Raw genomic sequence first — 14,180 nt, forward strand, 5'->3', positions numbered from 1 at the left:
GATAATAGATTATATGGTCACTCTTCTTTAAGTGACAGCTTTTAACTTTATTGCAGTACTTCTTACTGCAATATGACTTTAGATTGTAGCATATCTTATTCTAGGAAAAAAATAGAAGTCATACATTATTTCTATTGACAAAATCAATTTGTGACTTGAGGGGGAAAAATACTGCTCAGAGAGTTGGTTACACATTTGATCCTTACAATCTTGAGACTGAGAAGTAATTGAATTAGCCTCTGTTGCAAAGACAGCAACTGCGGTTCCACATAAATGTAGCCCAAATGTTGCTTTGGCTCGCCAGCCTGGGTATCCTTTAACACCAGCAACCCAGGGAGCCTGTTCTGCCCACACTGCTACACACAGGCATTTCCTTGCACAAAGTCCTCCTGTTCCCGCTCCTTCCTGACCAAAATATTTTTGAGAATTTCTAAATATTCACATGTGTTGCCAAACCAGCCTGGCCACATCAGTACCCCCAAGACATCTGCTACATTCCTCATTTCCTACTCTGTTTCTCCCTTTTCCATGTCTGTTGCCTACAAAGGCACTTGAGCCAACCACTATCTTGCTATAGATGATAGAGTTCTAAATAAGGCCCAATATCTGTACAAAGTTGTCCTTGCTCATGCTCCCAAATCTTCCCATCCTCTGTAAGTTTACCAAAGAGTTGAGCTCTATGGAGGACTGCAGAGCAGTCTCTCTGCTGGCCACAGTTGGTCACTGGGTTCCCTGGAAGCTTGCTTGTGCTCAGAGTCTTTCTTTTTTCTGGCCTTTAATCTGTATTTCCATGGGAGTTCCAACCAGGCCAAAGGGCTAGATAGGAAATTCCGTGTAGTGTTTGTTCTATTTGTCTCCCCTTTTGACTTCCTCCTTTTGGTCAAGGAAAGCTCCCAATCACATCACTTTAGGCACAAAGATAACAGCTGAAGGAGATGCAAACTTCTTGAAGTATCCAATACCCAGCCCCTTTCTAGCACATAATAACTTTGTTACAGAGTATTTGAAAGTAGAATGTCAAGCCTGGTTAGGTCACGATTTGCTCACAGTACTGGTGACATCTCGGGAATAACTGGATCTAGATCACTCTCAAGGGTATTGTAGAGGGAGTCCCTTTATAGAATGAGAATTAGATGTGAAGGACGTTAGGATACCTGCAATTCTGAGTCTTTATGCTAAAACTAAGCTATTGCTGCCTATTGACATACTTAGAAATATGAAAACTAGATTTATGGTGGGCTGAGGGTGTATTTTGTGCTATTGTGACCAAAACACCCAATAATAAAAACTGAGAGGAGGAAAAGTTTAGTTTGGCTCAGTTTCAGAAGTCTCAGTTCACAGGTAGCCAACTCCATTGCTGTGGGCCCAATGTGAGGCAGCACATCATGGGGGAAGGATCCAGTGGAGAGAAAATGTTTCCTTCACAGCAGCAAGAAAGCAGAGAGAGAGAGAGGCAGAAGGGGCCAGGGGGAAGATGCATCCTTCCAGAGCACACCCCCCAGTGACCCACCTCCCCCAGCCATGCCTCACCTTCCTACAGTTACCACCCCGACATTCAAACTAGGATGAACTGATTAGGTTCAGCACTCACCATTTAATCGTTCTATCTCTGAACATTCCAGAATTCATACAGGGGCTTTTGGTGGACACCTTGGATCCAAACGAAAGCAAGCTCAGTGGTAGGATGAGTGCTTATCCTGAACCCAGGCCTTGGATTCAATCCCAACACAAAAATAAAAGAGTTAAAAAAAGGACTCATGGTGTATTGATTAGATCATGTCATTTACAAAAATGTACAAAAGATATATTTTCATATACTCTCTGTTTGCATGATTATCTTCCTCTCTATACTCTTAACTGATAGTTTAGTTTGGGATGAGACTTTCATTTGGAATTCTTTATCCTTTTACTTCTTAGACCTGAATGTTGAGCCCTGTTGGACACACACCTTTAACAGAGCAGAAACTGTCTACAGCAGACTGTAGGATGAATGGACCCAACCCCTGCAGCCTGCCTTGGTATGTATGTGGCACAGGGCCTGGTATGCAATCACTCACCTGCTCCACCTTCTTCTCCAAGGAGATGGGGTTATTAAGATGCTTTATCACTTCCTTGTTTCCGGTCACATACTATTCATCAGGAATGGATAATTGACAGGATGTATACAGATTTATGAGTAATACTTTTTCTCCAAGAGCATGTGATTTTTTTATTTGGTTGCCGTTGCCATATCACCAGCATTTCTTACTAGGGCAAAAGGTGACAAATTTGGAAGGAAATGAAGTTTCAACAGGGCAATACTTTAATTCCATTTAGTAGGAAACTTAGGACTTCAGAAAATCAAAGTCTGCAGAGTTTCTGAATATTTAGTTACACTCTCACATTTAAAAATATAACTTTGCATAAGCAATGCATTTGCACACCATATGTGATATGCATATCCATTTCTCCTCAGTAAATAGAAGGGGTGGCACATAACCCCTGTACTCTTCTCCATCCAATGATTCCATGTGCACACAAGCATTTTGGAAATGGAAATAATTAATCGTAGAAAATTTAACTATCATATCACCATTAAATGTGTCATTTAAGTCATTTAAATCTATACAGATTTTGCATTTACTCTTCAAAAACAGTAGTCCAATATCAAAAATTACATTTCTCTTATATGCAAATAAATTTGGAGACTAATTGATAGAAGAGACTTTGCTGCACTAGTGCCCAGTGACACGAAACATGTCTAGCTGAGCCAGGTCTGACCAAGTTGCATGCTATAGTTTGACCTTCCTCTGCCTTCCTGAACTTGCCCTGGTACATTTTTCCATTCCTTAGACTATTTATAAATCTCCTCCTCCAGTTTTTAACTTCATAGTGTTACATTTGGGAATTATGGAGTTCTTTGAAAAAAGCTGAAAGAAAAAGAGGGGGGTTCCCTTTACCTTTTGTGTCATCTATCTCTCCTGCTTTTCTACCCTTGTCATCTCTTTAAAATTGTTAAAATTATTTTATGAAGTCTAAATACTTGAGAAATTGCATACTTTGGGTTCTCTACTTATGCAAAAATATGTAATCATTAGTCAACTGGTGGGACTGAAAAATATTACCCTTTTTTTCATTTTTTATTTTTCTCTTCTGCCCTGTAAGTTTCCATTGCAATTTGGGTTACAGCACAAGGTGATGCACAGGGCATTAAAATTGGTGTTTGGAGACCAAAGTTTGAATTCCTTTTAAGCCTATAACTAGGTTTGACAAGTCACTTAGCCTGCTAAGAATTCCTTTCATGTTTACCCATTTCAATTTTGTTATGCAAATATATACACATATAACACCTATGTAACTATGCACATATATTTTATGTGATTATACAGTTGCTATAGTCTTCATTTGCTTCTTTTGCTTTATTCAGTGTAAATTGATAGAGACTTAGCTTGCTCAAAGTTTTACACAACTGAAGATTTTTTTGAGGATATGATAATTTTTTTTTCATTTGGCTTTCAAATAAACAATGAACATTAGGAAACAGAGATCCATTATATGGATAAATATGTGCTCCTTGTGCAGGGATGTCAGATGTATGCTAACTCTTTTTTTGTGTGTAAAGAGATCAAGTCTAAATCCCTTGAGTGGCTGTTCAGCTAAAGTTTAGAGTCTCTTAATCTTGTATTTGATGCTAAACCAAATAGGCCCTTAGGGAAGAATTAAGAACAAACCAGACAGTATAAAATTCTTATTTGTTAAAGTTGAATAGTATTCGTCACATTGGGTATAACCAGGGTAATTACTATAAGGGCTAGTTGAGTACACTGTCTACACACAAGCCCTTTAAAGTAAAAAGAAGGGGATACAGAAAGACTAAAGAGATTAAATATTTTTTCCTTATTATTTGTCAGAGTATTGCCCTTTCAGTATGTCAAAATGTCATTCCGATGAATAGATAAGGCCATGCCTCAAAAAATGAGTTGAATAACACACATTGACCTAAATGCCATGAAACTTCTTTTGTATTCTTGAATGTTAGATTTTTGTTCATAGAAACAAGAATATTGTCCAAAGAACAGGATGTTTTGAAAAGGTTCATTAATAATTAGCAAAACTTGAGGAAAATTCAAATAAACATAAACTCTTATGAAACACTATGATTTTTAACCACTAACTTTAGGCCTGCTACTGTGATAACCTAAAATATGTTTTTTCTTCTTGGAAAAATAATTATATATGAACACATTTTTCTGCTAAAACAGATTTTTACCTAAAATCTAAGTCAAAATTAAAGCAACTTCAATATTGTTCTTTAAGGGTATTTAAGCTATTTAAAATTGAAGGTTACATTTACAGTATTTCTTGCTCTTGCCACATATTCAGAGTTTGTTCTTATACTTATTTGGGAAGAACATTATTTTCCCCTGTTTTAGGTGTCACATTGCTAGATGCTTCAGTAATAATCAGGCCTCACCTTCACTTCCAGGTAGTGTGGAAGCTTCTATTTGGTTCCATGGCTCCCATGACTGGCTATGATGTGGTGCCCCTCCATACTTGGGGCTGACTCTCCATGTGCCTCTGCTACCCTCTCCACTCTGCCAACCACAACTGCCTCCCATTGCCTGTTTTCATCCCAGATACCTGGAGCCTATACAGTAGATACTGAGATACAGAACCCTTAGGGGTGGGAGACCTGGGTGATGGGCTGTATAATATTCCTTGTCAAAGTAGAAAATTCTTGGCTGCTGTTAGTGCCAGGCTTCATGAAAACTGGCTCAGAAACTATGTGTTTTGAAAATCAGCTATATTTACTGTTACTTATTTGTTATTCTACTTAGACTCCATTCAGAATAAGATTCAAGGCTGAATCCATGTGGCTGGACTAGAGGACTGATCTGAGAGGCAGACACATCCATCTTCTTCCTGGGTCACTAAACCTTCCATCTAGAAAGAGGCGAAGTCAGCCTGCCTGTCCTCTTTCCCTTAATACCAGTTTGAAGCATGCGTGTGGTTTTCCTCTCTAGGAGATACTTCTGTGTTCATAGAAATAGTCTGCTCATTGCCTGGCCATGTTTGTGTCCTGGAGTAGGACTTTAGATGAGTTTTAAGGTGGCAGGACACTCCAAAAAATGCAAATGCAAACTCTCCCCTGAGAACAGCAGGTAAATGCTCTGAAAAGAGGAGAAGAGAATATTCCAAACCCCTTACCTAATCTTACTCCTTGTAAACTTGTGTGATAATATATGAATGGCTAGCTGGGCATGGTGGCACACACTCGTAATCCCAGTGGCTCAGGAGGCTGAGACAGGAGTGTCTAGAGTTCAAAGCCAGCCTCAGCAAAGGCAAGGGGTAAGCGACTCAGTGAACCCTATCTCTAAATAAAATACAAAATAGGGGATGTGGTTTAGTGGTCAAGGGCCCCTGAGTTCAATCCCTGGCATCAGCATCATCATCATCATCATCATCATCATCATCATAATAGATGCAGATGGCTAATTCTCACCTGTTGCATATAGTCATAGGTTTTTGTCTTCTCTGTGCCTTAGTCTCCACATCTGTAAAGGGAGAATAATAGTAGAATTCAACTCACAGGGCTTCCCAGAGGCTATAAGAAGTTAATATATGTTTCATGCTTAAAAAAATGCTTATGTGTAGTGACTGCTATTTAAATTTTAGCTACTACTAATTTTTTTTCCTGGCAGTTTCTAATTCATTCTCATTTCCTGCATTTCATTAGACGGCCTAGTATCTTCCACAGGTGACCTCAGTTGCTTATTTTCTCTTTTACATTTTTATTTTGGTCTCCCCACTTCCCGTGCAATGATTGTTTTTAAACATCCTTCCTGCTTTTGTGTAGAATTTCTGATGCTGTTGGTTTTCTGTTTATTTAGCTGTTAGGTGCATTCATTTTTCCTCCTTACCTGAGGAAAAGGGAAGGTAGTGGTACTTCAGAGTCAAATCAAGGACAAGTGGAAAGGGCATCAAGATCCAGATGAGAGGGGTATAGCAGTAAATTAGCTTGGAAGAGGAGAGGAGGCAGCTGGGAGGAGAGTTTTCAGTGCTCCTCTAAGCCCCCTTCAAATTCAGATACCACATGAGCCTTTCATGACTTGATGGAGAGTCAGAAGGCAGAAGACCAGCCTTGGGCCTAACTCATCCTGTAAAGACAGGCTGCATCCTTATCCAAAATGCTTGGGACCAGAAGCATTTGGGATTCAGATGATTTGGGGGCAGGGGGGTCAAATTTTGGAATATTTGCATATCCATAATGAAATATCATAGGGCGAGACCTAGATCTAAGCACAAAATTCATCTATGTCTTATGTGTATATATATTTACATAAATATATAAATATATATATATGTGTGTGTGTATACATATATATAATTTATATTTGTGTTTTAATTGTATTCATTGATATTTTATGCACACATCACCTAAAGTAATCTCACAAGCTCCAGTACTCCAGCACTGACCCATCTCGTAAGGTGAGGCATGGAATTTTCCACTTGTGGCTTCATGTTGGTGCTCAGAAAGTTTCAGAGTTTGGAGCATTTGCATCTCAGGATTTCAGATGAAGGATGAGGATGCTCCACCTGGGGAGGCTGCCGTGGACTCGGCATGCTCGGCTGCTCTTGCTCTCCAAGAGCAACATGCTTCTCAGATCCTGGATTGAGCACCATTTTCCTCTTTCGGAAAACCATACTCCACCTTCACCACCCAGCTTGAAGCTCCAGTCTGCTGTTCTTGGAGAAGCTCTTCCCTTCATTGTCTGGTTGTCAGGTCCCTAGTTTTGTCCCCACTGTGATTCCCTCTCACCATCAGCACTGAACTGAACACAGATCCTCAGGGCACTCCTGTGTGCAGCAAAGGCCTTGCACATTGGAATCACTCATAATGGAGTGAGTGAAAGAAGAGGGAGAATAAATGAAAGACAAGAGGAGGAGAGACTGTTGATGTGAAAACAATAAGGACCTAGATTCCCTCTAAGGCCAACAGAATAAAAGATTAGCATGCTGTAAGAAGGAAGAGTGGGGTAAGGCATTTGTAAAAATATCAATGTCTTCTCTTCTGTGAATGAGACGCCTGACTGAACCTTACTGTGAAAATCCCCATGTACCTGGCTGGTCCAGCTGAGGCTTCTACACCTAGCCCTTATGACTTGAGCATGGCTAAAGTCAAGTTCATCACTTTGCATTTGGTCCTTCCTGACTATGCTGCAGTTGGCTTATCCCAGAAGAATGAGGGATGCTGGGAGTGGAGTAAGGTCTAAGCCTGTCAAGTGTATATTGTGAGCATCAAAGGCCAGCAAAATCAGCTGAACCCCTACTGCCAGGAGAGTTTCCCCATCACTGTGCACTGTTCTTCATGCTCAGCCCAACCACACCAATGGCTTTCAGAGTCCTTCAGAAGCCAGGACACTAAGCCCATGCTGCAAGCAACCCACTTGCCAGGCTTCAGGTTTAGACCCACCAGCCTTACTCTGGCTAGATACAAGGTAGCCTGTGACACCTCTGTGAAACAGTTGTCCCTTGGAATCCTCAGGAGATTGATTCCAAGAACTCACCCCCCACCCCCAACACATGCACCTGTACCCACAGATACCCAAATCCACAGATATTCAATCCCTTATATAAAATGATGGAGTATTTGTCTATGCACATCTTCCTGTACATGGTCAATCATCACTAGATGATTCACAGTGCCCAATACTGTAAATTCTATGTAATAGCTGTTATACAGAATCACGTAGGGAAAGCTGACAAGAAAAAAGTGTACATGTTCAGTGCAGACACAATTTTTTTCCTAGTATTTTCAGTCTGAGCTTGGCTGAATCCCATTATGAGAAACCCAGATCTAGAAGAGGGAAACCGTAATTTGAGAGAGGGACTGTGTGTTTGAGGGAGAACCATAAACCACATCCCAACCATCACAATCATTATAATCTTCTCTCAGTTGCCAGAGTCTCATCTTTGGAAGTGCTGAGCCCATCTGTGCCATTTCTGAGGCAGCGAATTCTTTAGAGTTCAATCCATTGTGTTGAGAAAATGTGATTCAGCAGGGGTTTGAGGGACAGACCTCTGGGATGCGGTGCATCTCAGTGAATGCTTTAGGTTTGGATCCCCTACTCAGTGCCAGGCAAGACCCTGCCATAGCTTGCCCACCCCTGAACAGTCCCTCCCTTCCTATGGGTTGCTGGTGGCAGCCAGGAGCTTCCTGCACTTACTCCCAAGGGACCTTTCTGGAAAAAGCAACATCCATAGAGCAACAGAAAGGTTAAATTTGATAGAAAAGAATGTGCCAGACTCAATGGGTTGAGAGTCTGCCCTAGGCCCAGCACAGAGCAGAGTGACTAATCTCCTGTTCTCCGGTCGGAGCCAACAGGCTTCCTCCTTTTCTTTGCCCCCTGGTGTGGAGTTATGCTCACATCTACTCAGGGTGCCTCTTATCCTCTGACTCAGGGACCTTGACCTCTACAGGGAGGGAGTGTTACTGAGAAATGTTCCATCAGGCTGACCTCAGCAGTTGTCACCACCCTAGCTTGCAAGGGCATTCAAGGCACCCATTTGTGACCAACGCTGGCTTGCCACCTTCCCATTCACACACACACACAGTAGACAGTTTTCCTAGGAACTCTGCAAGTAATACCTTTTCAGAGACCTTAGCATTTCCCCAAGGAAGTGGGGCTTCTGCAGAGCAGTGAGACAAACCTAGCCAGAGGATTCAGGTACCAGGAAGGGGAGTGCCCAGGAGCAGGGCTTAGGGGATTCAGTGTCACTGCTGGGACACTCTGTAGGATAATGGGACATTTCCTAGGTGACAGGTACCTGAGCGGTGAAAACAGGCTGCTAAGGAACTCTCCCATTCAGTGAGGCGAGGAAGAACACAGGAAAGAGGTGGCCTTGGGGAAGGGGTTGGTGAGGGATGTCTCTTCTCCACATTCATGGTTCTGTGCTAAAAGTCCCAGTATGCATATGAAAACAGAGCCCTCTGAGGGGCAAGGGAAGAGACTGGGTTGGTTCTAAGGACATAATAAGGCCTAGTAATTCAGATGACACCTTGAACAGGATGCTGAAATATTGGGACTTGGCTTGGCCTCCAAGTTATTGCGGAGCCCCATGATGCAGTGGGTGACTTAGATATCCTCCTCTATTTTCCTTCTTATTTTGTATAGATTTAATGGTTTCCCCAATCATCTTCCTAAAGAATACAGAAGGAGCATGAATACTTGAGCAGTGCAGGCATAATGGACACACAAAAAAAATCATAGGAGTTCAGTTATGCAGAAAACCAAGTATGGGAGAGAATTCCTCTCTGGCTGTTGGCCACTGGGCTAGGCCTTCAGGATTGAAGCTCTGCCTAACAAGGTGGACAGGCTCAGAAAGACCATGCACAGTGACCCCTGAGAGCTGGCTAGCTGGGAAGGTCTGTAGACTCATCTGGGAAATTCCACTTGATAGGGTGACTCTCTGGTTGGTATTTTAATATCTTCCCCACTTGTGGAAGATAGAAATCAAGAAAAAGCTAAAGAAAGCGAGAAAAAGATAGTGTGAGAAGAAGAACGAAACAATGTCTAGTGCAGAGGCCTCATTGTCAGGGACAAACTAATGTTAAAATGTAAGAAAATCTCTACCAAAGTAAGCCATTTGACCATCTTGAGATGGCCTTAACATTTCAGGGAAAGGTTTAGCTAATAGATATTCAGAAGAATGGTGCTAAGGAAAAGAGCAAGTTAGAGACTCTTCACTAGGGACCTTGATTAATAAAGGACCTTAATCATTTACATTTAAAGGACTTTAATCGTAAGTTAAGAGAATGGCTGTGAACAGTTCAACCTGCACCTCCCTGTGAGGCCCATGACTAGGCCCTCAGTACCTATGAGCACAGGAAAGGTTAGCTCAGATGCCCCTTGGGACAGCTGAAACAGAGGGGTGGCATCAGACACCTCTGCTGAGAGTCTGTGCTGGCACCACAGGCTGGGAAGTCCTTGTCTTTTGTGCTGAGTCCTCAGCTGGGTCTGGCTAATGTTTAACCAGAACCATTATGTTTAGTTCCTTTACAGGGTGGGGTGAGCTGGTTGTCTAAGGAGGCAAACCTCATATACTGCCAGGCATCCATATGAGGAATCATGGTGTAGTAAAACTTGACAGGAAAAGTAAATTCCAGAATTCCGAAGCCAAACAGTTATGTAAGATATAGGATTGCATTCGCAATAAAGTTCCTTAACATCTGTAGAAAATTCACTGCTACCTACATTTACAGAAACAGTAGTCAGTTTTTTTTTTTTTTTTTAAATAAGGGAAATGGTTTTAGAAGAACTGAAAGACTGGAAAAGACATTAGAAATTATCTTCTAATGTAATGCCTGGGCTGAATTTTTCCAAAAAAAAATGTAGACAGATGATTATTTAAAAAAAAAGCATATTCCTAAGTGATCACAACTCAGTCATGTTTAAGACACAGAAAAATAAAAGCTGTAGCTTTAATCATACTTAAAGGAATTCCAAGTAATTCTGTACTTGGGGAAGGAACTAGCTAATGATCTGGAAGTGAGACCTGGATGTTCTTAACAATCCCTTCTCGTTCTCTCACCACAGTCTGCATCTCCTTTCTTCCTCGCCATCTCCCTCCTACCCTGTGAGAGGAGTCTACACTTCTGAAGAGATTCATGAAAGAACTGGGGGCCACAGTGGGGGCCAAAGACAACATCAAGAATGCCCCCAAAGACCCTTTTCCACTACCCTATTTGAAAGATGATACCTGGCACCTTGCAGTATGGGAATTCTGAGGAAAATGAAGAGAGTTTTAAACGTGAAGGCAGGTCCATGAGATAAAATCCGTGTGAGGAAGGTAAATGAGGGCAGAATTTTATAAATGTCACTTTGTGATATGAAATGAGATTAAAGATTCTTATTATTTCTGTGATTCTCTTCCAGGGGAGTCACCAGATGTTCATCTCCCACCCCCAAAACACAAGCACAGATGTGTAAAATTAGGAAGGTTGGCGATGCCAGGCTACGGACAGGAAATAGTAAGCACTCTCATATGCTGTAGGTGAGTATGTATAATGGTGCAAACACTTTAGAACTCTATTTGGAAAGTTCTAAAAAAGTCAAACTAATGCCTGCTCTCAGAGCCAGTCATTCCACTCTTACATATAGACCCAAGAGAAAAGAATGCAAACATCTGTCCAAAGGCTTGTAGGTGAGAGCTCTCAGCAGTTTTCTTTATAGTAACCTTAAGCTGGAAGCAACTCAGAGATCCATTAAAAGGTGATTATTAATATTATTAATATTAATAATTATGTGCAGGGAACAGTGGCACATGCCTATAATTCCAGTGGCTCAGGAGGCTGAGGCAGGAGGATTGCAGATTCAAAGCCACTTAGTGAGGCCTTAAGCAATTTAGTGAGGCTTTAAGCAACTTAGTGAAATCCTGTCTCAAAATTAAAAAAAAAAAAAAAGTGGGGGGCATGGTGGTGGCTGGTGTTGCTCAGTGGTTAAGCCCCCTGAGTTCAATCCCTGGTTTTAAAAAAAAATTATGGACTATTTATTTCAAAAATCTAGAAGAAAGGATGTTTTCACCATAAAGAAGTGATAAATATTTGAGGATATATATATATAAATATATATATACACACACATATATATCTCCTATATTTGAGGATATATATATATCCTATATTTAAGGATACATACACACACATGTGTATGTGTGTGTATATATATATATGTTTAGCCTGATTTGAACATTGCACAATATGTACATCTATCAAGCACTACATGGTATTTCATTAATAATATAGTTTCTGTGTTTTTATATATCAATTAAAAAAAGAAAAAGAAGATGAATATCACAGACCGTGTTATAACGGAATAGCATTCAACAATAAAAATGAATAAGCTACTGATATACATAAAACATGTCAATCTCAAAATGTTTAATGCTGAATGAGAGAAAAGGGTCTATTTATACCAAATTCTAGAAAAATATAAAGTATTGTGAGGGAAAGCATATCAGTTAAAGAGCATATCAGTTAAACCCCAGGAAATGTTTTTGAGTGATGAATATATTCATTATTTTGATTGCAGCAATGGTTTTATGGATGTGTAGGTCCATATGCCAAAACTTACTAAGGTTTTACTTATTAATTTCATTTATATTTAAATATATGCAGTTCAATATATATACAATTTACTATATACATATATATAGCACATCAAAACATCTGTTGAAAATAAAATGTCCTTTCCATTCTTGTCTAGATTGCAGACTTCTAATTATCCTTATATAAATATATGCACTTATCCATTATATAACTATATATATGTCATTATATACATATATCTTTCCTCAAAACAGCTGTTAAAAATAAAATGCCCTTTTCATTCTAGTCTAGAGTACAGACTTTAATTATGCTTCAAAATTCACTTCTACTGTCAATTCCTCTGTGTCCTTCCCCAGTTCCTCACCTTCCCCACCACATGTACCATAACTAGTAATCTCTGAACACTTCCAGAGATCTCCAGTTATTGTCGGGGCCCCAAGAAAGCCTGCTACATGGTCTTCACTTCCTCCGACCTTTCTGGATGAGAGGAGCCAGGGAAAGTGAAGCAACTGCTAATCCGCCTGCTGTAGGCAGAGTCCCTTACAGGCAGCCCCTGGCTCCTCTGCTGCTCCTCGGCTGCTCCTCCTGCTCCGGATGCAGAGAAAATTGTCATTCTCAGCCAAAACAAACACTTCCTCATCTGGGAGGCCCACGGAGTGACAAGTAGCTTTTGATGTAGACATCACTCCCCCAGAGAGCTATTTGTTGGGAAGCTGGGAGGAGAAGGAAGACACTTGCCCGCCAAGATGCTGTGCTATCATATTTGTGCTTCCTGCAATGCGATCTTCATGACTCTGGGCAGAAATGATTGCTCTGGCACTTTAAAAGGAAAGTTGCTTCTGAAACTAGATTCTTCTGGCAGAGCTCTGACATGCCTTTATCAGGCCCGATGAAATAATCTGCAAGGTGTTCATTCGCTTTGATGGATCTTTCATACCAGAAATGGGGGAGAAACCAGGCAGAGGTCTGAACTTTACCAACTACAGCCGTTAGGAGCACTGGAGTGGGTTCAGGAGGTGCCTTTATCCTGGAAAAGCAAAGAAATTATTTTGGAAAACTAATTCTTGCCGTGAAAACAAAATAGGGGGAAGCAGCTCAGAAAGAAGGTGCCTGTGAACCGTTGTCAAGAAATGGAAGCACATCTTTTAAAAGGGATCCGAATTTGAGGAAACGAAAGAGAGAATCACTCTTCATAAATGGATATTTGTCCAGGGAATGGGGACAGTATTCTTTCGGAATCATAGACAATATTTAAGTGATTTGCATCTGTCTGGCATACCCTTCAACAGAGTGCTGTTATTCTGAATCCTACTTCCTAGGTCAATAAAAAATATAAAAAGCTAAGAGTATTGGGACACCCTCCTCATAAACCTGAAGTGCCCACCAACCTGGCATTTTGACAACATTCAAACTTTAGTAGAAAAGTCTCACAATCCAGAGTAAAAAATGAGCAGTATGGGAAGTTTACAGATGCTTGTTCCCTTTATTTCCAGCTAGCCTTAGTTTGGCACAAAAATGAAATTTGATGTTTTATCTCTCTAAAACAAATTGCATGTGCTGTCCATCTACTTGTCCTGCTTGGTGTTAGGTGCAACCATGACAAGCAGAGGGCCACATGTACCTTGAGAAGGTGACTGTGGAGTCAGCAGTTTGAATTAGGTTTGCTACCTAGAGGGGCAGAAGTGAAGCCTGGTGCAGTGCATGGCAGGAGCCGAGGGTGGGTAGGCACCTTGCACACCTCCTGCATGCCCATCTGATAAGGCCCTGCCAGGGTTTGGAGCAAGGGGGACCTGCAACTTGGCTGGGTGGATTGAAGCCAGTGATCTGAGAAAGAAAGTTCTCCTCCAGGGTTACCAGCTGGGCATCATCATGTTTGATTTGAAAGTGTTTTTAATCAAAGTTATGTGTATCTGTTACCTCTACTTACCTCATCAAGACCCCTTTTGGAGAGGCAGGTAGCATTTGCATGACATGCCTAAGAAAATATAAAAAGCTCCCTTTGAATTCAAGTTTTGATGTTAACAATGGAGCATTGAATCATAAGTCACTCTTGCAGAGGAAGCTGCTCAGGGTAAGAGAAGTAACTACTAGG

General features: G+C 41.0%; 1 long non-coding RNA gene across 1 annotated transcript; it reads left to right on the forward strand.

Annotated features, from left to right (window-relative positions):
• Positions 1-1,915: 1,915 nt before the first annotated feature.
• On the forward strand, positions 1,916-13,476 carry LOC131424907 (uncharacterized). The gene is made up of 4 exons (XR_009228543.1): positions 1,916-2,018; positions 10,578-10,830; positions 10,917-11,034; positions 12,500-13,476. It is a non-coding gene; the product is annotated as an uncharacterized LOC131424907 (long non-coding RNA).
• Positions 13,477-14,180: the final 704 nt, after the last annotated feature.

Source organism: Marmota monax, unplaced genomic scaffold, assembly GCF_021218885.2.
Source record: "Marmota monax isolate L192 unplaced genomic scaffold, Marmota_monax_Labrador192_F-V1.1 WCK01_AAM20220418_F8-fsc00438, whole genome shotgun sequence".
Lineage (NCBI taxonomy): Eukaryota > Metazoa > Chordata > Mammalia > Rodentia > Sciuridae > Marmota > Marmota monax.